This window comes from Lissotriton helveticus, chromosome 12 (genome assembly GCF_964261635.1).
Source record: "Lissotriton helveticus chromosome 12, aLisHel1.1, whole genome shotgun sequence".
In the NCBI taxonomy this organism is placed as follows: Eukaryota; Metazoa; Chordata; class Amphibia; order Caudata; family Salamandridae; genus Lissotriton; species Lissotriton helveticus.
The window spans coordinates 657,661,021-657,680,463 of NC_136073.1; the positions used below are offsets into that span (position 1 = coordinate 657,661,021).

General features: G+C 46.5%; 18 non-coding genes across 18 annotated transcripts; all 18 read left to right on the top strand.

Moving 5' to 3' along the window:
* Window positions 1-752: 752 nt before the first annotated feature.
* Window positions 753-867, top strand: LOC144801535 (U5 spliceosomal RNA). The gene has a single exon (XR_013605342.1). It is a non-coding gene; the product is annotated as a U5 spliceosomal RNA (small nuclear RNA).
* A 935-nt stretch (window positions 868-1,802) lies between these two features.
* On the top strand, window positions 1,803-1,917 carry LOC144801537 (U5 spliceosomal RNA). The gene has a single exon (XR_013605343.1). It is a non-coding gene; the product is annotated as a U5 spliceosomal RNA (small nuclear RNA).
* Window positions 1,918-2,852: 935 nt separating this feature from the next.
* Window positions 2,853-2,967, top strand: LOC144800199 (U5 spliceosomal RNA). The gene has a single exon (XR_013604113.1). It is a non-coding gene; the product is annotated as a U5 spliceosomal RNA (small nuclear RNA).
* Window positions 2,968-3,889: 922 nt separating this feature from the next.
* Window positions 3,890-4,004, top strand: LOC144800734 (U5 spliceosomal RNA). The gene has a single exon (XR_013604620.1). It is a non-coding gene; the product is annotated as a U5 spliceosomal RNA (small nuclear RNA).
* Window positions 4,005-4,939: 935 nt separating this feature from the next.
* On the top strand, window positions 4,940-5,054 carry LOC144800200 (U5 spliceosomal RNA). Its single transcript, XR_013604114.1, has one exon. It is a non-coding gene; the product is annotated as a U5 spliceosomal RNA (small nuclear RNA).
* Window positions 5,055-5,989: 935 nt separating this feature from the next.
* Window positions 5,990-6,104, top strand: LOC144800579 (U5 spliceosomal RNA). Its single transcript, XR_013604473.1, has one exon. It is a non-coding gene; the product is annotated as a U5 spliceosomal RNA (small nuclear RNA).
* A 935-nt stretch (window positions 6,105-7,039) lies between these two features.
* Window positions 7,040-7,154, top strand: LOC144800580 (U5 spliceosomal RNA). The gene has a single exon (XR_013604474.1). It is a non-coding gene; the product is annotated as a U5 spliceosomal RNA (small nuclear RNA).
* Window positions 7,155-8,076: 922 nt separating this feature from the next.
* On the top strand, window positions 8,077-8,191 carry LOC144800735 (U5 spliceosomal RNA). The gene has a single exon (XR_013604621.1). It is a non-coding gene; the product is annotated as a U5 spliceosomal RNA (small nuclear RNA).
* Window positions 8,192-9,126: 935 nt separating this feature from the next.
* On the top strand, window positions 9,127-9,241 carry LOC144800201 (U5 spliceosomal RNA). Its single transcript, XR_013604115.1, has one exon. It is a non-coding gene; the product is annotated as a U5 spliceosomal RNA (small nuclear RNA).
* A 935-nt stretch (window positions 9,242-10,176) lies between these two features.
* On the top strand, window positions 10,177-10,291 carry LOC144800581 (U5 spliceosomal RNA). The gene has a single exon (XR_013604475.1). It is a non-coding gene; the product is annotated as a U5 spliceosomal RNA (small nuclear RNA).
* Window positions 10,292-11,226: 935 nt separating this feature from the next.
* On the top strand, window positions 11,227-11,341 carry LOC144800582 (U5 spliceosomal RNA). Its single transcript, XR_013604476.1, has one exon. It is a non-coding gene; the product is annotated as a U5 spliceosomal RNA (small nuclear RNA).
* Window positions 11,342-12,276: 935 nt separating this feature from the next.
* LOC144801538 (U5 spliceosomal RNA) lies at window positions 12,277-12,391 on the top strand. The gene has a single exon (XR_013605344.1). It is a non-coding gene; the product is annotated as a U5 spliceosomal RNA (small nuclear RNA).
* Window positions 12,392-13,326: 935 nt separating this feature from the next.
* Window positions 13,327-13,441, top strand: LOC144800202 (U5 spliceosomal RNA). The gene has a single exon (XR_013604116.1). It is a non-coding gene; the product is annotated as a U5 spliceosomal RNA (small nuclear RNA).
* Window positions 13,442-14,363: 922 nt separating this feature from the next.
* On the top strand, window positions 14,364-14,478 carry LOC144800736 (U5 spliceosomal RNA). The gene has a single exon (XR_013604622.1). It is a non-coding gene; the product is annotated as a U5 spliceosomal RNA (small nuclear RNA).
* Window positions 14,479-15,413: 935 nt separating this feature from the next.
* LOC144800203 (U5 spliceosomal RNA) lies at window positions 15,414-15,528 on the top strand. Its single transcript, XR_013604117.1, has one exon. It is a non-coding gene; the product is annotated as a U5 spliceosomal RNA (small nuclear RNA).
* A 922-nt stretch (window positions 15,529-16,450) lies between these two features.
* Window positions 16,451-16,565, top strand: LOC144801539 (U5 spliceosomal RNA). The gene has a single exon (XR_013605345.1). It is a non-coding gene; the product is annotated as a U5 spliceosomal RNA (small nuclear RNA).
* A 935-nt stretch (window positions 16,566-17,500) lies between these two features.
* Window positions 17,501-17,615, top strand: LOC144800204 (U5 spliceosomal RNA). Its single transcript, XR_013604118.1, has one exon. It is a non-coding gene; the product is annotated as a U5 spliceosomal RNA (small nuclear RNA).
* Window positions 17,616-18,537: 922 nt separating this feature from the next.
* On the top strand, window positions 18,538-18,652 carry LOC144800738 (U5 spliceosomal RNA). Its single transcript, XR_013604624.1, has one exon. It is a non-coding gene; the product is annotated as a U5 spliceosomal RNA (small nuclear RNA).
* The last annotated feature ends 791 nt before the right edge of the window (window positions 18,653-19,443 follow it).

Genomic DNA, 19,443 nt, shown 5'->3' on the forward strand with positions numbered 1-19,443 from the left:
AGTGCATGAGATTGCTTTTCGTGACTATCTTGGAATTTCACGATAGCAGGCAGTATGTTTTCTCCTCTCTTAATATTCCTGCTGTCAGAGGCCAGACGTCACCCTCCTTTTTCAAGGTGGCACCTAGACTCACGCTGTGCTTTTCATAGGGCTTGCCCGTTATTTGTGCCCGTTAGAGGTTGGCCAATCCTGAGTCGGTGCCCTGAGAGGGTGGCCAATCATGAGTCAGATTCCTCTCAGGTACACTTGAAGCGGCACGCCAGTCCTGTTTCATGTGCCTCTAGCCTAGACAGATATATACTTCTATATTCAGGTTTAATGAAAGTACGTGCGAAAAAGGGACTTAAAGTGCATGGCTATGTGCAGAGCACAGTGGTGGCTCACAGCCTATCGATTGGAAGGATGGTGTGGAAAGCGTAAAATCGCTGGGGGACAAAAGTTCTACAGTGTCACTTCACCTAAAGCCTGATGCACGCTTCCCGTTCCCCTTGCCCAGCAGCCGCAACGCCTCCTAATGAGCTGAGGTGTGTACAGAAAAGAATTTGCATATTTCCAGACAGACGCATGGGAACTGTCCACCTTTTTGATTTTCTGTGCTTTGAGCAGAGACTCTGAAAATTGGGCCTGCTTCCCTCACTGGCCTGGTTCTTGTCCTCTTTCTTAGAGCCTAAAAATACCTCTCAGGTCCTCACCCTCGCAATGACGGGGTCTTTGATGTGGTGCCACTTACCCCCAGAGAGCCATATTCTAACTTACTCTGGTTTCTCTTCAAAACGAAAAAATCTTTCGCCTTTTACTAAAGATTTCCGTGGAGAGGAACATTTACGAGTTTATTCAATTTTTTTAAGCCTTACCACAGGTGAGGCTGTTTATCGTGTGTTTAAAAGAAAAGCATTAGAAATTGGTGAATATATCTGCGAGTTGTCTGCTGCTGTTTTTTGGGGACATGAGCTTAGGTGTTTTATTCCTGAACTCTCTGCTTGCTCATTTGCATCGACAGAGTGCAGGAGAGGTGCATCATGGGAAAGAGCTTGTGCAGTGCATGAGATTGCTTTTCGTGACTATCTTGGAATTTCACGATAGCAGGCAGTATGTTTTCTCCTCTCTTAATATTCCTGCTGTCAGAGGCCAGACGTCACCCTCCTTTTTCAAGGTGGCACCTAGACTCACGCTGTGCTTTTCATAGGGCTTGCCCGTTATTTGTGCACGTTAGAGGTGCCCCATAGAGGTTGGCCAATCCTGAGTCGGTGCCCTGAGAGGGTGGCCAATCCTGAGTCAGATTCCTCTCAGGTACACTTGAAGCGGCACGCCAGTCCTGTTTCATGTGCCTCTAGCCTAGACAGATATATACTTCTATATTCAGGTTTAATGAAAGTACGTGCGAAAAAGGGACTTAAAGTGCATGGCTATGTGCAGAGCACAGTGGTGGCTCACAGCCTATCGATTGGAAGGATGGTGTGGAAAGCGTAAAATCGCTGGGGGACAAAAGTCCTACAGTGTCACTTCACCTAAAGCCTGATGCACGCTTCCCGTTCCCCTTGCCCAGCAGCCGCAACGCCTCCTAATGAGCTGAGGTGTGTACAGAAAAGAATTTGCATATTTCCAGACAGACGCATGGGAACTGTCCACCTTTTTGATTTTCTGTGCTTTGAGCAGAGACTCTGAAAATTGGGCCTGCTTCCCTCACTGGCCTGGTTCTTGTCCTCTTTCTTAGAGCCTAAAAATACCTCTCAGGTCCTCACCCTCGCAATGACGGGGTCTTTGATGTGGTGCCACTTACCCCCAGAGAGCCATATTCTAACTTACTCTGGTTTCTCTTCAAAACGAAAAAATCTTTCGCCTTTTACTAAAGATTTCCGTGGAGAGGAACATTTACGAGTTTATTCAATTTTTTTAAGCCTTACCACAGGTGAGGCTGTTTATCGTGTGTTTAAAAGAAAAGCATTAGAAATTGGTGAATATATCTGCGAGTTGTCTGCTGCTGTTTTTTGGGGACATGAGCTTAGGTGTTTTATTCCTGAACTCTCTGCTTGCTCATTTGCATCGACAGAGTGCAGGAGAGGTGCATCATGGGAAAGAGCTTGTGCAGTGCATGAGATTGCTTTTCGTGACTATCTTGGAATTTCACGATAGCAGGCAGTATGTTTTCTCCTCTCTTAATATTCCTGCTGTCAGAGGCCAGACGTCACCCTCCTTTTTCAAGGTGGCACCTAGACTCACGCTGTGCTTTTCATAGGGCTTGCCCGTTATTTGTGCACGTTAGAGGTGCCCCATAGAGGTTGGCCAATCCTGAGTCGGTGCCCTGAGAGGGTGGCCAATCCTGAGTCAGATTCCTCTCAGGTACACTTGAAGCGGCACGCCAGTCCTGTTTCATGTGCCTCTAGCCTAGACAGATATATACTTCTATATTCAGGTTTAATGAAAGTACGTGCGAAAAAGGGACTTAAAGTGCATGGCTATGTGCAGAGCACAGTGGTGGCTCACAGCCTATCGATTGGAAGGATGGTGTGGAAAGCGTAAAATCGCTGGGGGACAAAAGTCCTACAGTGTCACTTCACCTAAAGCCTGATGCACGCTTCCCGTTCCCCTTGCCCAGCAGCCGCAACGCCTCCTAATGAGCTGAGGTGTGTACAGAAAAGAATTTGCATATTTCCAGACAGACGCATGGGAACTGTCCACCTTTTTGATTTTCTGTGCTTTGAGCAGAGACTCTGAAAATTGGGCCTGCTTCCCTCACTGGCCTGGTTCTTGTCCTCTTTCTTAGAGCCTAAAAATACCTCTCAGGTCCTCACCCTCGCAATGACGGGGTCTTTGATGTGGTGCCACTTACCCCCAGAGAGCCATATTCTAACTTACTCTGGTTTCTCTTCAAAACGAAAAAATCTTTCGCCTTTTACTAAAGATTTCCGTGGAGAGGAACATTTACGAGTTTATTCAATTTTTTTAAGCCTTACCACCGGTGAGGCTGTTTATCTTGTGTTTAAAAGAAAAGCATTAGAAATTGGTGAATATATCTGCGAGTTGTCTGCTGCTGTTTTTTGGGGACATGAGCTTAGGTGTTTTATTCCTGAACTCTCTGCTTGCTCATTTGCATAGACAGAGTGCAGGAGAGGTGCATCATGGGAAAGAGCTTGTGCAGTGCATGAGATTGCTTTTCGTGACTATCTTGGAATTTCACGATAGCAGGCAGTATGTTTTCTCCTCTCTTAATATTCCTGCTGTCAGAGGCCAGACGTCACCCTCCTTTTTCAAGGTGGCACCTAGACTCACGCTGTGCTTTTCATAGGGCTTGCCCGTTATTTGTGCCCGTTAGAGGTTGGCCAATCCTGAGTCAGTGCCCTGAGAGGGTGGCCAATCATGAGTCAGATTCCTCTCAGGTACACTTGAAGCGGCACGCCAGTCCTGTTTCATGTGCCTCTAGCCTAGACAGATATATACTTCTATATTCAGGTTTAATGAAAGTACGTGCGAAAAAGGGACTTAAAGTGCATGGCTATGTGCAGAGCACAGTGGTGGCTCACAGCCTATCGATTGGAAGGATGGTGTGGAAAGCGTAAAATCGCTGGGGGACAAAAGTCCTACAGTGTCACTTCACCTAAAGCCTGATGCACGCTTCCCGTTCCCCTTGCCCAGCAGCCGCAACGCCTCCTAATGAGCTGAGGTGTGTACAGAAAAGAATTTGCATATTTCCAGACAGACGCATGGGAACTGTCCACCTTTTTGATTTTCTGTGCTTTGAGCAGAGACTCTGAAAATTGGGCCTGCTTCCCTCACTGGCCTGGTTCTTGTCCTCTTTCTTAGAGCCTAAAAATACCTCTCAGGTCCTCACCCTCGCAATGACGGGGTCTTTGATGTGGTGCCACTTACCCCCAGAGAGCCATATTCTAACTTACTCTGGTTTCTCTTCAAAACGAAAAAATCTTTCGCCTTTTACTAAAGATTTCCGTGGAGAGGAACATTTACGAATTTATTCAATTTTTTTAAGCCTTACCACCGGTGAGGCTGTTTATCTTGTGTTTAAAAGAAAAGCATTAGAAATTGGTGAATATATCTGCGAGTTGTCTGCTGCTGTTTTTTGGGGACATGAGCTTAGGTGTTTTATTCCTGAACTCTCTGCTTGCTCATTTGCATAGACAGAGTGCAGGAGAGGTGCATCATGGGAAAGAGCTTGTGCAGTGCATGAGATTGCTTTTCGTGACTATCTTGGAATTTCACGATAGCAGGCAGTATGTTTTCTCCTCTCTTAATATTCCTGCTGTCAGAGGCCAGACGTCACCCTCCTTTTTCAAGGTGGCACCTAGACTCACGCTGTGCTTTTCATAGGGCTTGCCCGTTATTTGTGCACGTTAGAGGTGCCCCATAGAGGTTGGCCAATCCTGAGTCGGTGCCCTGAGAGGGTGGCCAATCCTGAGTCAGATTCCTCTCAGGTACACTTGAAGCGGCACGCCAGTCCTGTTTCATGTGCCTCTAGCCTAGACAGATATATACTTCTATATTCAGGTTTAATGAAAGTACGTACGAAAAAGGGACTTAAAGTGCATGGCTATGTGCAGAGCACAGTGGTGGCTCACAGCCTATCGATTGGAAGGATGGTGTGGAAAGCGTAAAATCGCTGGGGGACAAAAGTCCTACAGTGTCACTTCACCTAAAGCCTGATGCACGCTTCCCGTTCCCCTTGCCCAGCAGCCGCAACGCCTCCTAATGAGCTGAGGTGTGTACAGAAAAGAATTTGCATATTTCCAGACAGACGCATGGGAACTGTCCACCTTTTTGATTTTCTGTGCTTTGAGCAGAGACTCTGAAAATTGGGCCTGCTTCCCTCACCGGCCTGGTTCTTGTCCTCTTTCTTAGAGCCTAAAAATACCTCTCAGGTCCTCACCCTCGCAATGACGGGGTCTTTGATGTGGTGCCACTTACCCCCAGAGAGCCATATTCTAATTTACTCTGGTTTCTCTTCAAAACGAAAAAATCTTTCGCCTTTTACTAAAGATTTCCGTGGAGAGGAACATTTACGAGTTTATTCAATTTTTTTAAGCCTTACCACCGGTGAGGCTGTTTATCTTGTGTTTAAAAGAAAAGCATTAGAAATTGGTGAATATATCTGCGAGTTGTCTGCTGCTGTTTTTTGGGGACATGAGCTTAGGTGTTTTATTCCTGAACTCTCTGCTTGCTCATTTGCATAGACAGAGTGCAGGAGAGGTGCATCATGGGAAAGAGCTTGTGCAGTGCATGAGATTGCTTTTCGTGACTATCTTGGAATTTCACGATAGCAGGCAGTATGTTTTCTCCTCTCTTAATATTCCTGCTGTCAGAGGCCAGACGTCACCCTCCTTTTTCAAGGTGTCACCTAGACTCACGCTGTGCTTTTCATAGGGCTTGCCCGTTATTTGTCCACGTTAGAGGTGCCCCATAGAGGTTGGCCAATCCTGAGTCGGTGCCCTGAGAGGGTGGCCAATCCTGAGTCAGATTCCTCTCAGGTACACTTGAAGCGGCACGCCAGTCCTGTTTCATGTGCCTCTAGCCTAGACAGATATATACTTCTATATTCAGGTTTAATGAAAGTACGTGCGAAAAAGGGACTTAAAGTGCATGGCTATGTGCAGAGCACAGTGGTGGCTCACAGCCTATTGATTGGAAGGATGGTGTGGAAAGCGTAAAATCGCTGGGGGACAAAAGTCCTACAGTGTCACTTCACCTAAAGCCTGATGCACGCTTCCCGTTCCCCTTGCCCAGCAGCCGCAACGCCTCCTAATGAGCTGAGGTGTGTACAGAAAAGAATTTGCATATTTCCAGACAGACGCATGGGAACTGTCCACCTTTTTGATTTTCTGTGCTTTGAGCAGAGACTCTGAAAATTGGGCCTGCTTCCCTCACTGGCCTGGTTCTTGTCCTCTTTCTTAGAGCCTAAAAATACCTCTCAGGTCCTCACCCTCGCAATGACGGGGTCTTTGATGTGGTGCCACTTACCCCCAGAGAGCCATATTCTAACTTACTCTGGTTTCTCTTCAAAATGAAAAAATCTTTCGCCTTTTACTAAAGATTTCCGTGGAGAGGAACATTTACGAGTTTGTTCAATTTTTTTAAGCCTTACCACCGGTGAGGCTGTTTATCTTGTGTTTAAAAGAAAAGCATTAGAAATTGGTGAATATATCTGCGAGTTGTCTGCTGCTGTTTTTTGGGGACATGAGCTTAGGTGTTTTATTCCTGAACTCTCTGCTTGCTCATTTGCATAGACAGAGTGCAGGAGAGGTGCATCATGGGAAAGAGCTTGTGCAGTGCATGAGATTGCTTTTCGTGACTATCTTGGAATTTCACGATAGCAGGCAGTATGTTTTCTCCTCTCTTAATATTCCTGCTGTCAGAGGCCAGACGTCACCCTCCTTTTTCAAGGTGGCACCTAGACTCACGCTGTGCTTTTCATAGGGCTTGCCCGTTATTTGTCCACGTTAGAGGTGCCCCATAGAGGTTGGCCAATCCTGAGTCGGTGCCCTGAGAGGGTGGCCAATCCTGAGTCAGATTCCTCTCAGGTACACTTGAAGCGGCACGCCAGTCCTGTTTCATGTGCCTCTAGCCTAGACAGATATATACTTCTATATTCAGGTTTAATGAAAGTACGTGCGAAAAAGGGACTTAAAGTGCATGGCTATGTGCAGAGCACAGTGGTGGCTCACAGCCTATCGATTGGAAGGATGGTGTGGAAAGCGTAAAATCGCTGGGGGACAAAAGTCCTACAGTGTCACTTCACCTAAAGCCTGATGCACGCTTCCCGTTCCCCTTGCCCAGCAGCCGCAACGCCTCCTAATGAGCTGAGGTGTGTACAGAAAAGAATTTGCATATTTCCAGACAGACGCATGGGAACTGTCCACCTTTTTGATTTTCTGTGCTTTGAGCAGAGACTCTGAAAATTGGGCCTGCTTCCCTCACTGGCCTGGTTCTTGTCCTCTTTCTTAGAGCCTAAAAATACCTCTCAGGTCCTCACCCTCGCAATGACGGGGTCTTTGATGTGGTGCCACTTACCCCCAGAGAGCCATATTCTAACTTACTCTGGTTTCTCTTCAAAATGAAAAAATCTTTCGCCTTTTACTAAAGATTTCCGTGGAGAGGAACATTTACGAGTTTGTTCAATTTTTTTAAGCCTTACCACCGGTGAGGCTGTTTATCTTGTGTTTAAAAGAAAAGCATTAGAAATTGGTGAATATATCTGCGAGTTGTCTGCTGCTGTTTTTTGGGGACATGAGCTTAGGTGTTTTATTCCTGAACTCTCTGCTTGCTCATTTGCATAGACAGAGTGCAGGAGCGGTGCATCATGGGAAAGAGCTTCTGCAGTGCATGAGATTGCTTTTCGTGACTATCTTGGAATTTCACGATAGCAGGCAGTATGTTTTCTCCTCTCTTAATATTCCTGCTGTCAGAGGCCAGACGTCACCCTCCTTTTTCAAGGTGGCACCTAGACTCACGCTGTGCTTTTCATAGGGCTTGCCCGTTATTTGTGCACGTTAGAGGTTGGCCAATCCTGAGTCAGTGCCCTGAGAGGGTGGCCAATCATGAGTCAGATTCCTCTCAGGTACACTTGAAGCGGCACGCCAGTCCTGTTTCATGTGCCTCTAGCCTAGACAGATATATACTTCTATATTCAGGTTTAATGAAAGTACGTGCGAAAAAGGGACTTAAAGTGCATGGCTATGTGCAGAGCACAGTGGTGGCTCACAGCCTATCGATTGGAAGGATGGTGTGGAAAGCGTAAAATCGCTGGGGGACAAAAGTCCTACAGTGTCACTTCACCTAAAGCCTGATGCACGCTTCCCGTTCCCCTTGCCCAGCAGCCGCAACGCCTCCTAATGAGCTGAGGTGTGTACAGAAAAGAATTTGCATATTTCCAGACAGACGCATGGGAACTGTCCACCTTTTTGATTTTCTGTGCTTTGAGCAGAGACTCTGAAAATTGGGCCTGCTTCCCTCACTGGCCTGGTTCTTGTCCTCTTTCTTAGAGCCTAAAAATACCTCTCAGGTCCTCACCCTCGCAATGACGGGGTCTTTGATGTGGTGCCACTTACCCCCAGAGAGCCATATTCTAACTTACTCTGGTTTCTCTTCAAAACGAAAAAATCTTTCGCCTTTTACTAAAGATTTCCGTGGAGAGGAACATTTACGAATTTATTCAATTTTTTTAAGCCTTACCACCGGTGAGGCTGTTTATCTTGTGTTTAAAAGAAAAGCATTAGAAATTGGTGAATATATCTGCGAGTTGTCTGCTGCTGTTTTTTGGGGACATGAGCTTAGGTGTTTTATTCCTGAACTCTCTGCTTGCTCATTTGCATAGACAGAGTGCAGGAGAGGTGCATCATGGGAAAGAGCTTGTGCAGTGCATGAGATTGCTTTTCGTGACTATCTTGGAATTTCACGATAGCAGGCAGTATGTTTTCTCCTCTCTTAATATTCCTGCTGTCAGAGGCCAGACGTCACCCTCCTTTTTCAAGGTGGCACCTAGACTCACGCTGTGCTTTTCATAGGGCTTGCCCGTTATTTGTGCACGTTAGAGGTGCCCCATAGAGGTTGGCCAATCCTGAGTCGGTGCCCTGAGAGGGTGGCCAATCCTGAGTCAGATTCCTCTCAGGTACACTTGAAGCGGCACGCCAGTCCTGTTTCATGTGCCTCTAGCCTAGACAGATATATACTTCTATATTCAGGTTTAATGAAAGTACGTACGAAAAAGGGACTTAAAGTGCATGGCTATGTGCAGAGCACAGTGGTGGCTCACAGCCTATCGATTGGAAGGATGGTGTGGAAAGCGTAAAATCGCTGGGGGACAAAAGTCCTACAGTGTCACTTCACCTAAAGCCTGATGCACGCTTCCCGTTCCCCTTGCCCAGCAGCCGCAACGCCTCCTAATGAGCTGAGGTGTGTACAGAAAAGAATTTGCATATTTCCAGACAGACGCATGGGAACTGTCCACCTTTTTGATTTTCTGTGCTTTGAGCAGAGACTCTGAAAATTGGGCCTGCTTCCCTCACCGGCCTGGTTCTTGTCCTCTTTCTTAGAGCCTAAAAATACCTCTCAGGTCCTCACCCTCGCAATGACGGGGTCTTTGATGTGGTGCCACTTACCCCCAGAGAGCCATATTCTAATTTACTCTGGTTTCTCTTCAAAACGAAAAAATCTTTCGCCTTTTACTAAAGATTTCCGTGGAGAGGAACATTTACGAGTTTATTCAATTTTTTTAAGCCTTACCACCGGTGAGGCTGTTTATCTTGTGTTTAAAAGAAAAGCATTAGAAATTGGTGAATATATCTGCGAGTTGTCTGCTGCTGTTTTTTGGGGACATGAGCTTAGGTGTTTTATTCCTGAACTCTCTGCTTGCTCATTTGCATAGACAGAGTGCAGGAGAGGTGCATCATGGGAAAGAGCTTGTGCAGTGCATGAGATTGCTTTTCGTGACTATCTTGGAATTTCACGATAGCAGGCAGTATGTTTTCTCCTCTCTTAATATTCCTGCTGTCAGAGGCCAGACGTCACCCTCCTTTTTCAAGGTGTCACCTAGACTCACGCTGTGCTTTTCATAGGGCTTGCCCGTTATTTGTCCACGTTAGAGGTGCCCCATAGAGGTTGGCCAATCCTGAGTCGGTGCCCTGAGAGGGTGGCCAATCCTGAGTCAGATTCCTCTCAGGTACACTTGAAGCGGCACGCCAGTCCTGTTTCATGTGCCTCTAGCCTAGACAGATATATACTTCTATATTCAGGTTTAATGAAAGTACGTGCGAAAAAGGGACTTAAAGTGCATGGCTATGTGCAGAGCACAGTGGTGGCTCACAGCCTATTGATTGGAAGGATGGTGTGGAAAGCGTAAAATCGCTGGGGGACAAAAGTCCTACAGTGTCACTTCACCTAAAGCCTGATGCACGCTTCCCGTTCCCCTTGCCCAGCAGCCGCAACGCCTCCTAATGAGCTGAGGTGTGTACAGAAAAGAATTTGCATATTTCCAGACAGACGCATGGGAACTGTCCACCTTTTTGATTTTCTGTGCTTTGAGCAGAGACTCTGAAAATTGGGCCTGCTTCCCTCACTGGCCTGGTTCTTGTCCTCTTTCTTAGAGCCTAAAAATACCTCTCAGGTCCTCACCCTCGCAATGACGGGGTCTTTGATGTGGTGCCACTTACCCCCAGAGAGCCATATTCTAACTTACTCTGGTTTCTCTTCAAAATGAAAAAATCTTTCGCCTTTTACTAAAGATTTCCGTGGAGAGGAACATTTACGAGTTTGTTCAATTTTTTTAAGCCTTACCACCGGTGAGGCTGTTTATCTTGTGTTTAAAAGAAAAGCATTAGAAATTGGTGAATATATCTGCGAGTTGTCTGCTGCTGTTTTTTGGGGACATGAGCTTAGGTGTTTTATTCCTGAACTCTCTGCTTGCTCATTTGCATAGACAGAGTGCAGGAGAGGTGCATCATGGGAAAGAGCTTGTGCAGTGCATGAGATTGCTTTTCGTGACTATCTTGGAATTTCACGATAGCAGGCAGTATGTTTTCTCCTCTCTTAATATTCCTGCTGTCAGAGGCCAGACGTCACCCTCCTTTTTCAAGGTGGCACCTAGACTCACGCTGTGCTTTTCATAGGGCTTGCCCGTTATTTGTCCACGTTAGAGGTGCCCCATAGAGGTTGGCCAATCCTGAGTCGGTGCCCTGAGAGGGTGGCCAATCCTGAGTCAGATTCCTCTCAGGTACACTTGAAGCGGCACGCCAGTCCTGTTTCATGTGCCTCTAGCCTAGACAGATATATACTTCTATATTCAGGTTTAATGAAAGTACGTGCGAAAAAGGGACTTAAAGTGCATGGCTATGTGCAGAGCACAGTGGTGGCTCACAGCCTATCGATTGGAAGGATGGTGTGGAAAGCGTAAAATCGCTGGGGGACAAAAGTCCTACAGTGTCACTTCACCTAAAGCCTGATGCACGCTTCCCGTTCCCCTTGCCCAGCAGCCGCAACGCCTCCTAATGAGCTGAGGTGTGTACAGAAAAGAATTTGCATATTTCCAGACAGACGCATGGGAACTGTCCACCTTTTTGATTTTCTGTGCTTTGAGCAGAGACTCTGAAAATTGGGCCTGCTTCCCTCACTGGCCTGGTTCTTGTCCTCTTTCTTAGAGCCTAAAAATACCTCTCAGGTCCTCACCCTCGCAATGACGGGGTCTTTGATGTGGTGCCACTTACCCCCAGAGAGCCATATTCTAACTTACTCTGGTTTCTCTTCAAAATGAAAAAATCTTTCGCCTTTTACTAAAGATTTCCGTGGAGAGGAACATTTACGAGTTTGTTCAATTTTTTTAAGCCTTACCACCGGTGAGGCTGTTTATCTTGTGTTTAAAAGAAAAGCATTAGAAATTGGTGAATATATCTGCGAGTTGTCTGCTGCTGTTTTTTGGGGACATGAGCTTAGGTGTTTTATTCCTGAACTCTCTGCTTGCTCATTTGCATAGACAGAGTGCAGGAGCGGTGCATCATGGGAAAGAGCTTCTGCAGTGCATGAGATTGCTTTTCGTGACTATCTTGGAATTTCACGATAGCAGGCAGTATGTTTTCTCCTCTCTTAATATTCCTGCTGTCAGAGGCCAGACGTCACCCTCCTTTTTCAAGGTGGCACCTAGACTCACGCTGTGCTTTTCATAGGGCTTGCCCGTTATTTGTGCCCGTTAGAGGTGCCCCATAGAGGTTGGCCAATCCTGAGTCGGTGCCCTGAGAGGGTGGCCAATCATGAGTCAGATTCCTCTCAGGTACACTTGAAGCGGCACGCCAGTCCTGTTTCATGTGCCTCTAGCCTAGACAGATATATACTTCTATATTCAGGTTTAATGAAAGTACGTGCGAAAAAGGGACTTAAAGTGCATGGCTATGTGCAGAGCACAGTGGTGGCTCACAGCCTATCGATTGGAAGGATGGTGTGGAAAGCGTAAAATCGCTGGGGGACAAAAGTCCTACAGTGTCACTTCACCTAAAGCCTGATGCACGCTTCCCGTTCCCCTTGCCCAGCAGCCGCAACGCCTCCTAATGAGCTGAGGTGTGTACAGAAAAGAATTTGCATATTTCCAGACAGACGCATGGGAACTGTCCACCTTTTTGATTTTCTGTGCTTTGAGCAGAGACTCTGAAAATTGGGCCTGCTTCCCTCACTGGCCTGGTTCTTGTCCTCTTTCTTAGAGCCTAAAAATACCTCTCAGGTCCTCACCCTCGCAATGACGGGGTCTTTGATGTGGTGCCACTTACCCCCAGAGAGCCATATTCTAACTTACTCTGGTTTCTCTTCAAAACGAAAAAATCTTTCGCCTTTTACTAAAGATTTCCGTGGAGAGGAACATTTACGAGTTTATTCAATTTTTTTAAGCCTTACCACAGGTGAGGCTGTTTATCGTGTGTTTAAAAGAAAAGCATTAGAAATTGGTGAATATATCTGCGAGTTGTCTGCTGCTGTTTTTTGGGGACATGAGCTTAGGTGTTTTATTCCTGAACTCTCTGCTTGCTCATTTGCATCGACAGAGTGCAGGAGAGGTGCATCATGGGAAAGAGCTTGTGCAGTGCATGAGATTGCTTTTCGTGACTATCTTGGAATTTCACGATAGCAGGCAGTATGTTTTCTCCTCTCTTAATATTCCTGCTGTCAGAGGCCAGACGTCACCCTCCTTTTTCAAGGTGGCACCTAGACTCACGCTGTGCTTTTCATAGGGCTTGCCCGTTATTTGTGCACGTTAGAGGTGCCCCATAGAGGTTGGCCAATCCTGAGTCGGTGCCCTGAGAGGGTGGCCAATCCTGAGTCAGATTCCTCTCAGGTACACTTGAAGCGGCACGCCAGTCCTGTTTCATGTGCCTCTAGCCTAGACAGATATATACTTCTATATTCAGGTTTAATGAAAGTACGTGCGAAAAAGGGACTTAAAGTGCATGGCTATGTGCAGAGCACAGTGGTGGCTCACAGCCTATCGATTGGAAGGATGGTGTGGAAAGCGTAAAATCGCTGGGGGACAAAAGTCCTACAGTGTCACTTCACCTAAAGCCTGATGCACGCTTCCCGTTCCCCTTGCCCAGCAGCCGCAACGCCTCCTAATGAGCTGAGGTGTGTACAGAAAAGAATTTGCATATTTCCAGACAGACGCATGGGAACTGTCCACCTTTTTGATTTTCTGTGCTTTGAGCAGAGACTCTGAAAATTGGGCCTGCTTCCCTCACTGGCCTGGTTCTTGTCCTCTTTCTTAGAGCCTAAAAATACCTCTCAGGTCCTCACCCTCGCAATGACGGGGTCTTTGATGTGGTGCCACTTACCCCCAGAGAGCCATATTCTAACTTACTCTGGTTTCTCTTCAAAACGAAAAAATCTTTCGCCTTTTACTAAAGATTTCCGTGGAGAGGAACATTTACGAGTTTATTCAATTTTTTTAAGCCTTACCACCGGTGAGGCTGTTTATCTTGTGTTTAAAAGAAAAGCATTAGAAATTGGTGAATATATCTGCGAGTTGTCTGCTGCTGTTTTTTGGGGACATGAGCTTAGGTGTTTTATTCCTGAACTCTCTGCTTGCTCATTTGCATAGACAGAGTGCAGGAGAGGTGCATCATGGGAAAGAGCTTGTGCAGTGCATGAGATTGCTTTTCGTGACTATCTTGGAATTTCACGATAGCAGGCAGTATGTTTTCTCCTCTCTTAATATTCCTGCTGTCAGAGGCCAGACGTCACCCTCCTTTTTCAAGGTGGCACCTAGACTCACGCTGTGCTTTTCATAGGGCTTGCCCGTTATTTGTGCCCGTTAGAGGTTGGCCAATCCTGAGTCGGTGCCCTGAGAGGGTGGCCAATCATGAGTCAGATTCCTCTCAGGTACACTTGAAGCGGCACGCCAGTCCTGTTTCATGTGCCTCTAGCCTAGACAGATATATACTTCTATATTCAGGTTTAATGAAAGTACGTGCGAAAAAGGGACTTAAAGTGCATGGCTATGTGCAGAGCACAGTGGTGGCTCACAGCCTATCGATTGGAAGGATGGTGTGGAAAGCGTAAAATCGCTGGGGGACAAAAGTCCTACAGTGTCACTTCACCTAAAGCCTGATGCACGCTTCCCGTTCCCCTTGCCCAGCAGCCGCAACGCCTCCTAATGAGCTGAGGTGTGTACAGAAAAGAATTTGCATATTTCCAGACAGACGCATGGGAACTGTCCACCTTTTTGATTTTCTGTGCTTTGAGCAGAGACTCTGAAAATTGGGCCTGCTTCCCTCACTGGCCTGGTTCTTGTCCTCTTTCTTAGAGCCTAAAAATACCTCTCAGGTCCTCACCCTCGCAATGACGGGGTCTTTGATGTGGTGCCACTTACCCCCAGAGAGCCATATTCTAACTTACTCTGGTTTCTCTTCAAAACGAAAAAATCTTTCGCCTTTTACTAAAGATTTCCGTGGAGAGGAACATTTACGAATTTATTCAATTTTTTTAAGCCTTACCACCGGTGAGGCTGTTTATCTTGTGTTTAAAAGAAAAGCATTAGAAATTGGTGAATATATCTGCGAGTTGTCTGCTGCTGTTTTTTGGGGACATGAGCTTAGGTGTTTTATTCCTGAACTCTTTGCTTGCTCATTTGCATAGACAGAGTGCAGGAGAGGTGCATCATGGGAAAGAGCTTGTGCAGTGCATGAGATTGCTTTTCGTGACTATCTTGGAATTTCACGATAGCAGGCAGTATGTTTTCTCCTCTCTTAATATTCCTGCTGTCAGAGGCCAGACGTCACCCTCCTTTTTCAAGGTGGCACCTAGACTCACGCTGTGCTTTTCATAGGGCTTGCCCGTTATTTGTGCACGTTAGAGGTGCCCCATAGAGGTTGGCCAATCCTGAGTCGGTGCCCTGAGAGGGTGGCCAATCCTGAGTCAGATTCCTCTCAGGTACACTTGAAGCGGCACGCCAGTCCTGTTTCATGTGCCTCTAGCCTAGACAGATATATACTTCTATATTCAGGTTTAATGAAAGTACGTGCGAAAAAGGGACTTAAAGTGCATGGCTATGTGCAGAGCACAGTGGTGGCTCACAGCCTATCGATTGGAAGGATGGTGTGGAAAGCGTAAAATCGCTGGGGGACAAAAGTCCTACAGTGTCACTTCACCTAAAGCCTGATGCACGCTTCCCGTTCCCCTTGCCCAGCAGCCGCAACGCCTCCTAATGAGCTGAGGTGTGTACAGAAAAGAATTTGCATATTTCCAGACAGACGCATGGGAACTGTCCACCTTTTTGATTTTCTGTGCTTTGAGCAGAGACTCTGAAAATTGGGCCTGCTTCCCTCACTGGCCTGGTTCTTGTCCTCTTTCTTAGAGCCTAAAAATACCTCTCAGGTCCTCACCCTCGCAATGACGGGGTCTTTGATGTGGTGCCACTTACCCCCAGAGAGCCATATTCTAACTTACTCTGGTTTCTCTTCAAAACGAAAAAATCTTTCGCCTTTTACTAAAGATTTCCGTGGAGAGGAACATTTACGAGTTTATTCAATTTTTTTAAGCCTTACCACCGGTGAGGCTGTTTATCTTGTGTTTAAAAGAAAAGCATTAGAAATTGGTGAATATATCTGCGAGTTGTCTGCTGCTGTTTTTTGGGGACATGAGCTTAGGTGTTTTATTCCTGAACTCTCTGCTTGCTCATTTGCATAGACAGAGTGCAGGAGAGGTGCATCATGGGAAAGAGCTTGTGCAGTGCATGAGATTGCTTTTCGTGACTATCTTGGAATTTCACGATAGCAGGCAGTATGTTTTCTCCTCTCTTAATATTCCTGCTGTCAGAGGCCAGACGTCACCCTCCTTTTTCAAGGTGGCACCTAGACTCACGCTGTGCTTTTCATAGGGCTTGCCCGTTATTTGTGCCCGTTAGAGGTTGGCCAATCCTGAGTCGGTGCCCTGAGAGGGTGGCCAATCATGAGTCAGATTCCTCTCAGGTACACTTGAAGCGGCACGCCAGTCCTGTTTCATGTGCCTCTAGCCTAGACAGATATATACTTCTATATTCAGGTTTAATGAAAGTACGTGCGAAAAAGGGACTTAAAGTGCATGGCTATGTGCAGAGCACAGTGGTGGCTCACAGCCTATCGATTGGAAGGATGGTGTGGAAAGCGTAAAATCGCTGGGGGACAAAAGTCCTACAGTGTCACTTCACCTAAAGCCTGATGCACGCTTCCCGTTCCCCTTGCCCAGCAGCCGCAACGCCTCCTAATGAGCTGAGGTGTGTACAGAAAAGAATTTGCATATTTCCAGACAGACGCATGGGAACTGTCCACCTTTTTGATTTTCTGTGCTTTGAGCAGAGACTCTGAAAATTGGGCCTGCTTCCCTCACTGGCCTGGTTCTTGTCCTCTTTCTTAGAGCCTAAAAATACCTCTCAGGTCCTCACCCTCGCAATGACGGGGTCTTTGATGTGGTGCCACTTACCCCCAGAGAGCCATATTCTAACTTACTCTGGTTTCTCTTCAAAACGAAAAAATCTTTCGCCTTTTACTAAAGATTTCCGTGGAGAGGAACATTTACGAGTTTATTCAATTTTTTTAAGCCTTACCACAGGTGAGGCTGTTTATCGTGTGTTTAAAAGAAAAGCATTAGAAATTGGTGAATATATCTGCGAGTTGTCTGCTGCTGTTTTTTGGGGACATGAGCTTAGGTGTTTTATTCCTGAACTCTCTGCTTGCTCATTTGCATCGACAGAGTGCAGGAGAGGTGCATCATGGGAAAGAGCTTGTGCAGTGCATGAGATTGCTTTTCGTGACTATCTTGGAATTTCACGATAGCAGGCAGTATGTTTTCTCCTCTCTTAATATTCCTGCTGTCAGAGGCCAGACGTCACCCTCCTTTTTCAAGGTGGCACCTAGACTCACGCTGTGCTTTTCATAGGGCTTGCCCGTTATTTGTGCACGTTAGAGGTGCCCCATAGAGGTTGGCCAATCCTGAGTCGGTGCCCTGAGAGGGTGGCCAATCCTGAGTCAGATTCCTCTCAGGTACACTTGAAGCGGCACGCCAGTCCTGTTTCATGTGCCTCTAGCCTAGACAGATATATACTTCTATATTCAGGTTTAATGAAAGTACGTGCGAAAAAGGGACTTAAAGTGCATGGCTATGTGCAGAGCACAGTGGTGGCTCACAGCCTATCGATTGGAAGGATGGTGTGGAAAGCGTAAAATCGCTGGGGGACAAAAGTCCTACAGTGTCACTTCACCTAAAGCCTGATGCACGCTTCCCGTTCCCCTTGCCCAGCAGCCGCAACGCCTCCTAATGAGCTGAGGTGTGTACAGAAAAGAATTTGCATATTTCCAGACAGACGCATGGGAACTGTCCACCTTTTTGATTTTCTGTGCTTTGAGCAGAGACTCTGAAAATTGGGCCTGCTTCCCTCACTGGCCTGGTTCTTGTCCTCTTTCTTAGAGCCTAAAAATACCTCTCAGGTCCTCACCCTCGCAATGACGGGGTCTTTGATGTGGTGCCACTTACCCCCAGAGAGCCATATTCTAACTTACTCTGGTTTCTCTTCAAAACGAAAAAATCTTTCGCCTTTTACTAAAGATTTCCGTGGAGAGGAACATTTACGAGTTTATTCAATTTTTTTAAGCCTTACCACCGGTGAGGCTGTTTATCTTGTGTTTAAAAGAAAAGCATTAGAAATTGGTGAATATATCTGCGAGTTGTCTGCTGCTGTTTTTTGGGGACATGAGCTTAGGTGTTTTATTCCTGAACTCTCTGCTTGCTCATTTGCATAGACAGAGTGCAGGAGAGGTGCATCATGGGAAAGAGCTTGTGCAGTGCATGAGATTGCTTTTCGTGACTATCTTGGAATTTCACGATAGCAGGCAGTATGTTTTCTCCTCTCTTAATATTCCTGCTGTCAGAGGCCAGACGTCACCCTCCTTTTTCAAGGTGGCACCTAGACTCACGCTGTGCTTTTCATAGGGCTTGCCCGTTATTTGTGCCCGTTAGAGGTTGGCCAATCCTGAGTCGGTGCCCTGAGAGGGTGGCCAATCATGAGTCAGATTCCTCTCAGGTACACTTGAAGCGGCACGCCAGTCCTGTTTCATGTGCCTCTAGCCTAGACAGATATATACTTCTATATTCAGGTTTAATGAAAGTACGTGCGAAAAAGGGACTTAAAGTGCATGGCTATGTGCAGAGCACAGTGGTGGCTCACAGCCTATCGATTGGAAGGATGGTGTGGAAAGCGTAAAATCGCTGGGGGACAAAAGTCCTACAGTGTCACTTCACCTAAAGCCTGATGCACGCTTCCCGTTCCCCTTGCCCAGCAGCCGCAACGCCTCCTAATGAGCTGAGGTGTGTACAGAAAAGAATTTGCATATTTCCAGACAGACGCATGGGAACTGTCCACCTTTTTGATTTTCTGTGCTTTGAGCAGAGACTCTGAAAATTGGGCCTGCTTCCCTCACTGGCCTGGTTCTTGTCCTCTTTCTTAGAGCCTAAAAATACCTCTCAGGTCCTCACCCTCGCAATGACGGGGTCTTTGATGTGGTGCCACTTACCCCCAGAGAGCCATATTCTAACTTACTCTGGTTTCTCTTCAAAACGAAAAAATCTTTCGCCTTTTACTAAAGATTTCCGTGGAGAGGAACATTTACGAATTTATTCAATTTTTTTAAGCCTTACCACCGGTGAGGCTGTTTATCTTGTGTTTAAAAGAAAAGCATTAGAAATTGGTGAATATATCTGCGAGTTGTCTGCTGCTGTTTTTTGGGGACATGAGCTTAGGTGTTTTATTCCTGAACTCTCTGCTTGCTCATTTGCATAGACAGAGTGCAGGAGAGGTGCATCATGGGAAAGAGCTTGTGCAGTGCATGAGATTGATTTTCGTGACTATCTTGGAATTTCACGATAGCAGGCAGTATGTTTTCTCCTCTCTTAATATTCCTGCTGTCAGAGGCCAGACGTCACCCTCCTTTTTCAAGGTGGCACCTAGACTCACGCTGTGCTTTTCATAGGGCTTGCCCGTTATTTGTGCCCGTTAGAGGTGCCCCATAGAGGTTGGCCAATCCTGAGTCGGTGCCCTGAGAGGGTGGCCAATCATGAGTCAGATTCCTCTCAGGTACACTTGAAGCGGCACGCCAGTCCTGTTTCATGTGCCTCTAGCCTAGACAGATATATACTTCTATATTCAGGTTTAATGAAAGTACGTGCGAAAAAGGGACTTAAAGTGCATGGCTATGTGCAGAGCACAGTGGTGGCTCACAGCCTATCGATTGGAAGGATGGTGTGGAAAGCGTAAAATCGCTGGGGGACAAAAGTCCTACAGTGTCACTTCACCTAAAGCCTGATGCACGCTTCCCGTTCCCCTTGCCCAGCAGCCGCAACGCCTCCTAATGAGCTGAGGTGTGTACAGAAAAGAATTTGCATATTTCCAGACAGACGCATGGGAACTGTCCACCTTTTTGATTTTCTGTGCTTTGAGCAGAG